This window comes from Amblyomma maculatum, chromosome 1, assembly GCF_055883805.1.
Source record: "Amblyomma maculatum isolate TAMU_Amacu chromosome 1, ASM5588380v1, whole genome shotgun sequence".
Classification (NCBI taxonomy): Eukaryota; Metazoa; Arthropoda; class Arachnida; order Ixodida; family Ixodidae; genus Amblyomma; species Amblyomma maculatum.
The window spans coordinates 103,485,587-103,498,998 of NC_139344.1; the positions used below are offsets into that span (position 1 = coordinate 103,485,587).

General features: G+C 42.0%; 1 long non-coding RNA gene across 2 annotated transcripts; it reads left to right on the plus strand.

Annotated features, from left to right (window-relative positions):
• Positions 1–18: 18 nt before the first annotated feature.
• LOC146203359 (uncharacterized) lies at positions 19–10,777 on the plus strand. Of its 2 annotated transcripts, XR_014703854.1 has the most exons (4): positions 19–236; positions 6,431–6,526; positions 8,655–8,746; positions 10,618–10,777. It is a non-coding gene; the product is annotated as an uncharacterized LOC146203359 (long non-coding RNA). The 2 variants fall into 2 exon arrangements; XR_014703855.1 differs by lacking the exon at positions 8,655–8,746 and having other exon boundaries at positions 32–236.
• The last annotated feature ends 2,635 nt before the right edge of the window (positions 10,778–13,412 follow it).

Genomic DNA, 13,412 nt, shown 5'->3' on the forward strand with positions numbered 1-13,412 from the left:
GGAATGTAAATAAACTCCTTTCCCAAATACGGCGAAGCGACACAATATGGGTGCGACATAAACAGAAGGGTCTTGGTACAGTCTTGGTTCGTAGCCTAGCCAGCCTAGCCGTCTAGCCGTAGCCCATAGCATAATCACGCCGGGAACCTTCCGCACACCCAACCGCACACCTGCATGTGGGGAAGCACATTGACGTCACGCCATTGGCACTGTGTCGTATTGCACGACGTTTATAGGTGAGAAATGAAAATTTAGGGGTTACAATATGAGTGGCAGGGACTACCAGTACCAACATTGGGCCGTTGGTCCCGGCTTTGACGCTAGTCGTTTTCCTTTCCCGTTTCTGACGTTATTGAATGACTGCTGAAGCTCTGAAGTGGTCTTCTCATTTTGTGTGTGCATGTGGACGTGCTTGCGCGCGCGCCATAACAGTGAGAAAACCTGTGGCATTGCCGAAACGGAACCTGTGTTAATAAAATTCACTTTCTTCTCATTGTGGCCTCTAGGGGAGCCCGTAATTTTTGCTTCGTCCGCGTGATGCTTGCATTAATATGAGCGCCTAGCTTTTTGAATTCTAAGCCAATCTTGAAAACAAGTATCTGAGGGTCAGCACTCAGCGCGCTGCAGCAGTTTGTGAGTTTCACGGAACGTGTCCCGGCCTAAAAAGCTATCATTACACAGATTGATGATATATGCTTCTTTCAGACACCGTGTTGTGTGCAGTATAAAGACTGCACTGCCTTGACTCTTGGTGCACAGTGATTAGATACTACCAGTCCTGGGGTTGTAAGGATGCCCAAGCGGTCAAAATTATTCAGAGCCGTCCAGTATGGTGGATCTCATAGCCTGAATCACTTTGGAACATTAAATACCATAAAAAAAAAAAAAAAAAACTAGTGCAAAACTCTTGGAGCACCCTGATGTATTGCCATAAATATTGAGTGCACCTACACAGTGAGCCAAGTCCACTTGGGTACAGAATTCCTTTATCCATTCCATCTTCTAATCTGGTATTACTTGAGCATTGGATATGTAACCGTTTCTTTGTAGCAGTGGGGCATACAATGTACTGAAAGAATTTGTATAGAAACCAAACTCTGAGATACATGCATGCTGCATTACCCCCTTATATATGTCCTCATTTTTTTATACATTTATAAACAAATTATAGCAATTGTGACAGCTTTTATAATGGTCATGTCTCCTTTGTTTTCTTCTGCCTTGTGTGAAACAGAAAAATGTGTGCAATAGGAAAGCAATGCATCCAAAAAAGATAAAGCATCTGATTATACTGATAGCAAATGCAAAACTAGAGAGCCATAGAAATCAGGCTCAGCAGATATGACATGCCTGTCTTCTGGGTAAAGATACACTTGTCACCACTTGTTGACATACATTTGTCAAAGCCACTTCATCTATCACTTGCAGTGATAGATGGAGACGCTTTTGGATAGAGAACAGTGGACACACTTTTCGAGATATTGCACTTGTGTACTGACAAAACGTTTTTTTGATGTTATTACTATATGTCTAGCAAAAAAAAAAAAAAAATTGTATATTTGATTTGATTGCCAGATATGTTATTTTCTTACTTGGTTTATTTTAACATAATGGCTGGCTTGTTCATGATGCAGAATACAGTGCAGTAATGACAGGGACAGAAAAGACAGACGCAAACACAAGCGCTGTTGTACAGGCGATCCGTGTGGCAGCAGCAAGTGCGCCTGTGTTTGTATCCATCTTTATTGTTCCTGACATTACTGCACTGTATTCTTCGCTATTTTTAGCCTCTTAATTTTCATCCTGTTAATAATTTTTGTAAACTATGCATTCAAGTGTGAATGACTAAGATGGTCATGAGTACTGACTAGCCTCCAAAAAAAGCAGAGTGCAGAAAGTATCAGGCTGAGGTTATTTAGTGCAATTGCCCTGATTATATTAGACCCCAAGTGATCCTTTATTTTGTAGGAGGTGCAAGGGGAATAGGTGTAAATACTGGTGCTTTTGTGCTCCAATTTCACATAGCATTTGGCCAGCAGTGGCTGCTTCATTGCCACTTTTGTATGCAGTACTTAATTGCCGGCTTTGACCTGAATGAAACAAGCACTTGAAACAAGGGTTTCGACTTTTTGGTTTAAACTGATAAGAACAGATAAAAGTTTGTCAAATTCAATTTTCGAAATTAGGTTTGTACCAAGAAAGTTCAGAATCTTTGGCATGCAACACTTAACTAGCAGGCTGTTAAGCTTGTGTTGCACTCGGCAAAAGTTTAAAATAACTAAATAGGGCAACAAGGGGCATGGTGCAGCGGTTGTATTGCTAGATCAGCAGCATGGCTGTGGAATTTGCATCACTAGCTTACACGCCTCTGCAGTATTGGGAGCACCACCTCCTTGCCATCTACTAGCCAAGCACTGTTTGTTGACTAGGGCAACAAGGGGCATGGTGCAGTGGTTGTATTGTAGATCAGCAGCATGGCTGCGGAATTTGCATCACTAGCTTACACGCCTCTGCAGTCTTGGGAGCACCACCTCCTTGCCATCTACTAGCCAAGCACTGTTTGTTGACTATCGTCACCAATTTGAAGTGATTAGCTAGTTAAGCAAGTTTATCAACTGCATGTAGGACACAGACAGAAAAGCCATGCATGAATATTGCAGAAGGGCATTATTTTCTGGCTATGGTGACAATTGAGCAGCATTTTTATCGGTGCTATCAACACACAGACAATGTGTTCGCTACTCTCTCTCTCTCTCTCACTGAACCTTGCGCAGCAACCCATGTCAACTTAGTCCTTAGAAGCAACTTTCAATTATATGTGTCTTCGTCTGCTGGCTATCATATAATTTTTATTACTTTTTTAATGACAAATGTGTGCTCTTACACAAGCATAGTATCATTTGCACATTGGGAAAATAAGCTGTTCATGCTGACAAAAATGCTGAGGCAAACTCTAAGTGGCTCTTGACAGCACAGGATTTCTGCTTTAAGTAACCAAGAAAAGTTACTAATTCATTAATAAAAACTAATAGTCGCTAAAGAAAGAAAACAAAACTTGTGCTCTGAAATAAACGCAAGAAATGTGCACTGAATTAAAAGAAAACGAGAACAACAACAAAAGAATCGGATGTTCAACCCCTATTTATGTTCCAGACAGCATGAGCAGAACTCCCCTCTTGAAGGACCTGTTGGTGCCACCCATTGCTAAAAAAACAAAATGACTGCCAGGAAGCATTCAGTGCTGTGCAGGACTTTCTATCATTCCATCTTCTCAGTCAATAAAATTCAACCACTCATGCAATAAAAGTCTTTGGTCTGGTAGTGCTGGCATCTTTTCCAAGCAATGCAGATGGGTTTTTCAATAAAACAGTGTGCTCAATGAAGTGCACTGTAGCAGGCGCCACCTTGTTGCAAAATTTCATCATGAAAGAGCCAGCAGTTTAGCTTCAAGGGCATTTATACTATTAATGCAGGAATGCATTTAATGGCTGCAAAAATCCCACCAAGGCTACAGGACAACCGTAGATGCCCTAGTGGTTGCAGAGGAGTTTCAAAAATTCCTGTGTGTTGTAGTAAGTTTAACTTCAATATATCAAGTGCAGCAATACTCACTGTAACCAGTCTTTTATTTACTGCCTACAATGACGACGTTGCGAAAACACAAAATTGTTAGTCTGGAAGAGTTGCTAGTGCGTGCACCTCTGCTGTTTACGGCCACTTTTTAAACAAGTGGGGCCATCTGGTGTTGCCACCATGATTCAAACGCGCAGGGATTCAAATAACAGTGATGAGCCGGTTGCATTTGACAGACTCGTCTGTGCTGACTTCTTGAAATGCATAACATTAGTGCTAGTGGAGTCGCCATATATGAAAGGCGCACAGAAAACGTGTTGTGTACTTGTGACAGTGCAGTTCCTGAAAGGCCAAAGCTCATGTGCGGAGACATGTTTGCCATCAAATGTGACTTCAGTGGACAAGACGTGGTGTCAGCGTGTATATACATTTCGCCAAACACCGTTCAAAAGGACGTAAAGGTTTCATGACCACGGCTTTTATGAACTATGCGATTGTGAGGAGCACATGCATTCTGCGTGTACCAGACGCTCCTCTCATCGTCTGCGGCGGCTTTAACATCGACGTTAAGAAATCATGGTTTTTGCCAATGCTTATGTACAAACTACTTGGGGGTCACAGTTGCTAACAGCCCACTTCATGCCACCACCAGAAGTGCATCTTGCATTGATTACGTCTTAGTACGACACGTCAGTGTAGCCAGCATGAACTACGTGTCTTACTTTAGTTACTACATGCTGTTACTTACTGTTCTAGGCAACAGTAAAAGGCACACGCTTGATTAAAAGTAAGTTTTCTCAAGAACTGTACTTTGTTTATGACAAACGAGCATGGATCAAACGCTCATGCATTCCTGCAGTGAAATTATCTAGGCCTAGTATGGATTAGACCGCTAATCTTTATTATGAGCAATGTAGCAGTTGGCGGACGTTTTTCTAATCCCATTATGCTCTGTCTTATGAAGGTCTCGATGGTTGGTTCATGCTGGGTCATCTTGTAAAATGTTTGTTGCCCTTTGGTAGAATTTTAAATGTTTTTTGATGCTCATTTTTTAGTTGAATACTCTAGGTCATGGTTAGCGTTAGTTAACAAAATATATATCAGAAGCTTTGTTTGATAATTTTACCATGGCTGGCATTCACCAATATGAACTCTGGTCATGCGTGGGCTGAGATTTACATTCAGGTTTACAGCACTCTACTACCAACCTAACTGCAAAGCACGGATCACTAACATGAACGTGCTGCGATCGATTCCACCTTTTTTTACTTATGGAGGCTGTTTTCATTTTAAGAGCTGGTCAGAGTCCCTAGCTTTCTTTTTATCTCATTTGCAGAGAAGTAGTAAAATATCAAGAACAATCGTTCGTGGCCTTCACCTTTCTAGTGCTGTGTGTATATATGAAATGCTGTCGGTGTCAGGGCTTCTGCACTAGTTTTTTTCATCCTGATGTTTACCTTGTTGGCAATCCCAGTCTAGATTGATTCCAGTGCAAAATGTGATATTAAATGAACTGATCATAAAAAAAAAAAACTTCTTTTTTTGAGCAAGAACTCTACGGTCATGACAACAACAATCAAAGTTTTTCACTAAGTGCGGCTTCTATATTTAAGTGAAACATTTGTCACTTCTACAATGCATATTTGAGTGAATGGTTTCATTGTCCAAAGCCGATGGTTGACATTATGTTCTGGAACCATAAAAATAAAAATAATGAACAAAAATGATCGCAGGTCTCTTTGTTTTTCATTTGAGCATATCCAGGAATTGAATTAAGGCATGTACCTTATTTGGTTTGTACCATGGACATTCCTTGCTTAAAGTGCTAAGAGAGAGAGAGAAAAATCTTAAGAATGTAGAGGGCGAATAATTAAGTTTCGGACAGTAAATATGTGTGTAGCCCCTAAAAATACTCTGAAAATGATTTCGTACTATCAAAATGGGTAAGCCATATTTTTTGGTATTTTATGATTTGACTCGTCTACCAAACAAATATAAACTCCGTTTCATACATCAAGTGCAACACTACCAAAGCTACAGCTCTTGTTTGCGCTCTCCGCATCCGCGATAAAAAATAGTGCCTGCTCTTGACGAGAGAAAATAATAGTTGCTTTGTCTGCAAGCTTAATAAATTTTACATTTGCCATCAACTTCATAAAAAGCACCTTTTTTAGGGAGAAAAGGTCATATTCGTCTAATTTGTATGTTTTTTTATGTCGTTTTTGTTCGTGCCGCGTCTTGCTGCCCCGCAACCTTGCCAGCTGTGCCACCAGATGGCGCTGGCTGTGCCCTCCGCGCTGCGCATCTCTTTTTGAAAAAATGGTTTTTTGGTGCGCATTTTATCTATAAGATCTGCTCTGTGAAGATGTCTAAGCATGCGAAGCATGTTATTGCAAACGTGTATGCTCAGAATAGAGCCCGTTTCGGCAGGAACCACTCGCCTACAGAATGAGCGCGTAGTGATACGCCTCCTGTTTTTTTTCTTGCGGACTACTTGCGTAGCTTTCGCTGCGTTGCACCTGATGTATGAAAGGTAGTATAAGTATACTGCAATATTTGTAGCTGCTTGAGCAAAATTAGTCACATCGAAGATTTCTACATTCCTAAACAGTGGTTATAAGTCTACACGGCTACAATTGCATTGAGCTGACTCGCATCTGTTGCGTATGTATGTGAAGAAAAGGGAAAGGTTGGCTTATGGTTCAGGGCAAGTTCTTTCCAAGCTCCCTTGTCTGCACAAGCAGAGAAAATAAATTTTTCTGTTATAATCACTATTTGCATGAAAGGCTCTCTTTAAAAACACATTGGATTCAGGACGTGTTATAGTTATTCTTTTTTTTTTTTTTTTTGGCCACAGGTATGATCACGGTTTTGTGTTTTCAGCTGCAGCCACGTTTATGTAGGAGTATGATTCATGGCTGACTTTGGCTGAAGAATGTTGCAACTGGATCAAGTGAGCTCGTCTTACTGCTCCTGTTGATGTCTTGTTCTTTATATGCTACGTCACTAAAATACTAAGGTGTATTGATATATGACGATTTAAATAATAGTATGAAATTGTTTATAAGAACAACAATTTAGTTTTACAATTAAATGTTTGTGTATTTCTTTATTAAAATCTTTCAGGATTTTATTTTGGCATTTTTTGGTAGCATCAGACCTGTACAGCTAGCGTAACTCCCAAATTTGCCTTGCAGTTAAAATTGACTTGGAGGTCACATTTTCTCCTTTCCTCACAGTTCTTCAGAGTTTAACCTGAGAATTTATCTGAAGGTTCTGCTTTTGGTTTGTTTTTGTTGGCTTCCTTTTGCAAAGCTTCCAGACGTATTTTATTTACAATCATAGCTGCTTAATTTAAGAGCATATCAATTAGTATAGATGTGCTCTCAGAATGATGAGCAATTATTTAAAGCATTTTTTTAATTTAATGCATCATCCATTAATAATTTTTTTAGGTGAGAGTTTATGCAGTAATATTCAGTTAGGTGTATGTTACAGCAATATCTGCATGAGGAACTTGCTCGATCCAAGCTGTGCAGTAATTATTGTTGAAATGTGGGTAGCGCATGGCAGCCCTCACATTCACCTACTGGTCGGGGGTTAGTTTGATACAGATGGGGCCATATGTTCCATACTCTGGACACCGTTTAAAATGGGCTGCCACCTGTGCCTGTGTGGCTCAGGTGTATTTGGGGTGTTCCTTTTTTTTTGTGGTTGTTCTTTGCTTTGAGAGAAGGTATAAAATGCGTGGGATTTTTCTAGTGTTGTTATCTGGTTTAAATAATTTTGTAGTCATTTAGACACGCAGCATTTTCTTTGTAGTAACTCTCCTGTATGTATTTAAAGGGCCACTGTCCACCCTCCGGTCGATAATATTTTTTTCTCCCGTGACTGTGAGGCTTCGCCCCCAGAACTCAAGGCCGAAAAAATGTTTTTGAAAAGAGTAACTAATAACCTAGTTACAGCCACCGCAATCACCCGATTCTGTCGTGTTTCTCTCCTTCCGTTCCCTTGCAAAGATTTTCCACTCTCCTGCCCCGTCGTCGAGCCTCCGCAAGCCAAATTCCCCTTCCTCCTCCGCGTTTGGTGAGATGTGGGGCGTGGCCCTCTGCGTGCGCGAAAACGAAATGGGCGAGGGAGTGCGCACTGCGCCATTCATTGTATTCAGTCCGGTCGTGGCAAGGGAAAAGCGCACAGCAAGCGGCACACGTAATTATTCGTGTACGCCCATCCTTCACCCGTCAGTCAGCGAGACGGACCAATTGGATGTCATCGCTACTCTGACCTCAGCCTAGCGGCTCGTAGAGAACGGGGAAGCTGATTTCCTGAAGGGAGGATGAAAGAGCTTTGATTTGTACTTTTGCTACTTTGCGGCACGCGCATCGCTGTAGCATTTTGCACAGACTATCTCCGGTACATGATCGAAAAATTGGACTCCTTTGCTTAAAAAGTCATACCCTGGACAGTGGCCCTTTAACGGGAGTAATAGTGCATTGCATGTTTTATTCATAGATCATATTTGGGAGCATGCCTTTTTTTTAGCTTTAGGATGTAATTCAGCATTTATTGAAGCAATATTGGCACCAGAATGGCAGTCGTCTGTTCTGAATGGGGTAGTGGCATTTTAATATAACTGAATAAATGTGTCTTCAATTGACATGAGCTAACACAATATATGCCTTCATATATATATATAAGCTCACTCAGAATATGTTTTCATATGAACTCGCATAAGCTGTTGTTTCTTAAAAAAGCCCTGTATGTTTGCATTGCTTGCTTAGGACTTCCTTTCCTATCATAGTGGTCAACTGGCCATTAATTCTCATGTTTATGAAAGTATCTGTGAGAGTCGTAATAACTAGATTTGCACTGGCAAGAATCAGTCTCTCTTACGCATAGCATCGGAAATGCAGTATGTATCGGTCCACTCAGACTTTCTATGCTTGCTTTTTTGACATTATTTTTGTGAATTCTGTTGTTAGTTTTCACTGTTCAATTCTGTCTACTAAGGTAAAGTTTACACGTTTTCTGCAAAATGAATGCTGGCAAACCACTAACTTTAAATTATTTGTTGGTTGTAGTTGACAAATTTTGACACGACAGTGTGAAGGGCCCCCTTCTGCAGAAAATCTGGCGTCGGCATTGTGAACGAAAAATCACGAGTATACCTCTGGTAGGTGGTAGCTACAAGTTACATGGTCAGTCATGGATTGTTTGGTGGGTTGTCTGACATCGCAAGACCATCTGACATGGCTGGGTTGGCAGGATGGCAGGAACTGGCAGATGGGAATTGACGGTTCTTGAAAGTGCCTGTACTTGGTTATGGTTCCTTTAACAAGAAGATTATAGATGTAGACATACACTTGATATTTCCTGCTGAGGGAAACATTGGTCTCATTAAATCCTCCAATGGAAACACAAAAGGTGTTATAAAATCGGGGACATTCACGCTTCACCTTTGTGACAGTATTAATGGCTCGCGTCTGCAGTCTTTGATCCCAAGATAGACAATCTACCACTAGGTCACCCGGGCACATTCGTATGGCTTGGTTAAATTGAGGCTTTATATACAGTCAAAACTCGATTTAACGAAGGTATCCTAATTCCCCCTCAGACACCCATAGGGTTCAATGCTTTGACTAACCCGAAATAACGAAACCGATTCCGTGATCTGTCCCGATTTAGCGAACCCTTTTTTCGAAAAATGAAGGTGGAAAGGGGCTATTTTTGGTCTATTTTGTAGAGAGTACCCCCAAAATTTACAGATTTCGAGCCCACGACACCTTCGTCTCGCTTTATCCAAACTGCGCGGCGCAAAACAAGAGTTGTAGTATTCAGTTGAATTCACCAGATGCCGACAAGTGGTAAAAAAAGTCCCGTGTCGCATTCCAAGGGGCGGTGTTGCTGTTCGGTGCTTTTTTTTCTTTTTTTTTTTTGTGGCGTGCTTCATGTGGTGGTTCGTTCGCAACTGTGCTTCTGCGGATATTTTCCCGTGCCTTTGAGTGTATGCTTCTCAAGCTAAGCTTGTTAGGCCTACAGTGCTATACGCAGCACTTCAGACCTACGAGAAGCTTGCACAGGCAACGGTCACTGTCTTGATTGCTGGAAAATAAATTTGTAGTCCTCTCGGGCTCTTCTTGACGAGTAACAATTTTTGTTCCTTGTGCGCTAACGGCGCCGGTAATTTCTGCTGACCGCATTTCATTTTGGGGACATTAAGGCTTCGCAAATGTGATGCTGCAGCTGCCTTTTGGGTGCCGCAGCACCTTATAACCGAATGTACCAAATTAGAGGACTGAGAAATTGCTCACTCGATTTAGCGAAGTTCCCGTTTTAACGAAATAATTCACAGCTCCCCTCAACTTCGTTATATCGAGTTTCAACTGTATATGTTGGGTGGTCCTACACATAATGTGGTAGCTTATGACCATGTGATAATGAGTATGCATGAGATAATAGAGACACAAGTTAAGGGATCAGTGATTATGAAAGTAGCAAAGTACATCTACACAAATGAAGGTTGCATGAAGAGCTGGCAGACAGGAGCCATTAATGCTGTCACAAAGGTGGAGTGTGAATGTCCCTGATTTTATAGCACCTTTTGTGCTTCCATTGGAGCATTTAATGAAATCAATGTTTCCCTCAGCATTAAATTTCAAGTGTATGTCAGCTATAACTTTCTTATTAAAAGAACCATAGCCAAGTACTGGCACTGTCAAAAACTGTCAATTTAATTCAGGAACATCTTTATTGTGTATGTAGCTTTCTCCTCGATCTTGTTTGGTGTGAGTTGATTTCACTTGCATGCATTATTATAGGAACTCATTTCTTTTGGAGGTGGAGGTTATGCTAGATTTTAAATAACTGTTTTATATTGTTCTCATGCCTAGTCGTGTGCTGTACAAAGTGCCTGGAAGCAGATGCATCTGTGCACAGTTGAGCTTGGCTTAGATGCGCTAGAGCCTGCACACACTTGTGCCTAACTTTTTTGAGCAATGTTTTTTGACCACTCTGTGTTAATACATAGTCACATTCCTTCTTCAGTACTTTCTGAAGAATGCTTTAGCACCTATAAAAAAATTGGACAATGCGAAGTCATCCGCCTAACCCTGGCCGCTGCTGGGATCCAGAAGATCCCGGGATCAAGCTGCACCTCGGATCCTCACCAACCATTTGACGGGTGCAAATAAATATTATTTCTCTCTCTCCCTCTCCCTCTCTCTCTCCTGGCCTAACCCTAGTTGAACTGATAAATTCATGCTGAAGCATGAAGGTCAAAGGCAAAAAGCAAGGCGCCCGTGTGCTGTGCGATGTCAGCGCACGTTAAAGAACCGCAGGTGGTCGAAATTTCTGGAGTCCTCCACTACGGCGTCTCTCATAGCCTGAGTCGCTTTGGGACGTTAAACCTCACAAACCAAACCAAACCAGACCAAACTAGAGGTCGAAGGTCATTGCCATCATGCTGGACATGTCCACCATATGGGGCAGGGGGTATAGGCTGACTGTTGCTATGCTAAGTTTTTACCTTGGATGCCTTCAAAGTCAGGATTGGGTGATTGTGTTTGGCCATGTGCTTTCACACTAAAAAGCATTGCCACCCTTTACATAGTTTGCAGCACCCACAAGAGAGCTATGTAATGAATCACAATGAGAATTACAACAAATGGTGAACCAACTGCCCTTCTCTCACGTTTTCTGGGCTGTGCTTAAAAAGACTATGAGCAGTTTTGCTCAGCTGCATTTCTATTGCAACCTTTTTCATCACTGTGTGCCAGTTTATTTGCACAAAAGAAAAATAATAGGCAACCATTGGCTGCTTTTTCTTGTCTGAAAGTAGAGGACAGCACATCTTATGAGTGTCCTATGAAAAAGGAGAGAAAAGAGACAACACATACAGTGATTAATGATTGTATAAGTTGTATGTATCTGTGCTGCTCTGAAACCCGTCAGAACTTAATGAGGGAAGCACTGGAGGCAAAGAAACCATTATACCTGCAAAAAGTGTCCAAGGGTCCCCGAATTGTGGATAATTTTCCCATCAGTCAAGTTGTGCCTCCCACTTTGACCCATGCTGGAGACTAAAACCCAAATGAAAATGAGCACTCAGTATACGTTTCTCAATTAAGGGTACACATTTCAGCTGGAAAAGCACTTTTCCAGCAGAACTTTCTTCCGAAGCGCCGTTTTCCAGGTTAATTCAGCAGGACATTGTCCAACTAGACCTGACTGCAAAGGTGAATTTTCCAGCTAGAAGCAAAAAGCATTCCAGCTGGACATGATTACTAGTTCAGGCATCCAACTGGAAATGGGTCTTATTGCTTGGGGAGAAAGGACAATGGAGTCAACTACGACAGCAGACTACTTAATTAGAGGATGCAGCTTGCTAAACATACATATGTCCGCTGTGTATCTTGTAACGACATCTGTTAACGGAAGATGTGTTTAAGTTACTGAAGTTAGAATTTGAGATTTTTAAGATGAGTTCTGTTGACCCTCATTTACAGCAAGCTCAGTCCTCATATTTATTGTATTACTGCCGTAGTTATAGTGCCCAGAATAATGAACAAATCTTTTTGGATATATAGCTGCATGCATGCCCGGAATTCAACACACTTTAGTATGTCTGTGCTAACAAATTTAAGATACTAAAGGCATTTAAACAGTGCTCAGCCAAGCGGAGTGGGAGGCAGAGCTGGCCCACACGGGTCTCTCTGAGCAGCGCAGCCTGCTCACCAGGGCTCGGGAGACAGCCCAGGCCAATGGTATCCTGGACTGAGGAAACCACCCACACTATTCCGTTCAGCAATTAAAGTTTACTCTCTCTCTCTCTCTCTCTCTCTCTTAAATCTGCAGTTTTCATGCTGAAGTGAAGGCGCTGCTCGCCTAAATGAAGGTCCATGATCTTTATTCCGCAGGTGGAAACATGCATGGTTAGTGCAAATTACTGTAGAGACTTCTGTGGGTCAAAGTAAAGTTTTTGTTTGTGAAAGTTGACAGTGCACTCTAGCGTACGTGTTCATTTCGCGCGCTTTCGTTGTTTTGAAGTGTTGCATTGTGATTGTGCATTGCCGTGTAATTTTCGCGCTTTTTGCGAACGATGGTGAATGGTGTCGCCTTTCCGCATTGCTATGGACTAGGGACCCGCGCTATCGGATCATGTATCCATGGGCCATGTGTCTAGTGTGCACTAAAATTACACTATACTAAAATGGGCTAGAATGGGTACCATGCGTGATTGCTTTCGCCGCGCCTAGATGTCACTAGCCGCGCCGCGCGCCGCCTCATAGCCACCGTGGCCTCGTCGCTCTCGCTGATAAAAGAACGTTCATCAGCATATTTCATGAAAAATTTTTTCACTTGACTTAGGCCAGCTATCAGTCGACATAGTTAACATGATTAACATACTTAACAGTCAGGCACAATCCGAACTTCCATCAATTTCATCGCACGCGCTTGCATGCCACTGAAAATGCTGGTCAGGGAATACTTCTAGTAGAGAGGGACCCTACTTCTAGGGACAAGCCGCCAACAAGCTGCCAACGACATCCGCATGAGAACCCAGAGGTCAACGGGAATAAGCTCTTCAACTGTCGTCGGAGCATGATTAATGCAGGCACCTGACGGTGTACCATTGTTCATACCACTGGCCTGCCCATGAGCCAGCCAGAAGCAGTGTAGGAAGAGCAAGACGGGCGGCAGGTAAAAGCCTCCAAACGCCACGTCCAATAGCTTTCTTGCCCGAGAATGAGTTCGGATATATCCTTGTTGCTCGGCGCTACCTGGTTTTGTTTGCGGTAGAAATTACAATACAAACAGTAAAAGAAACAAGCAAAATAAAA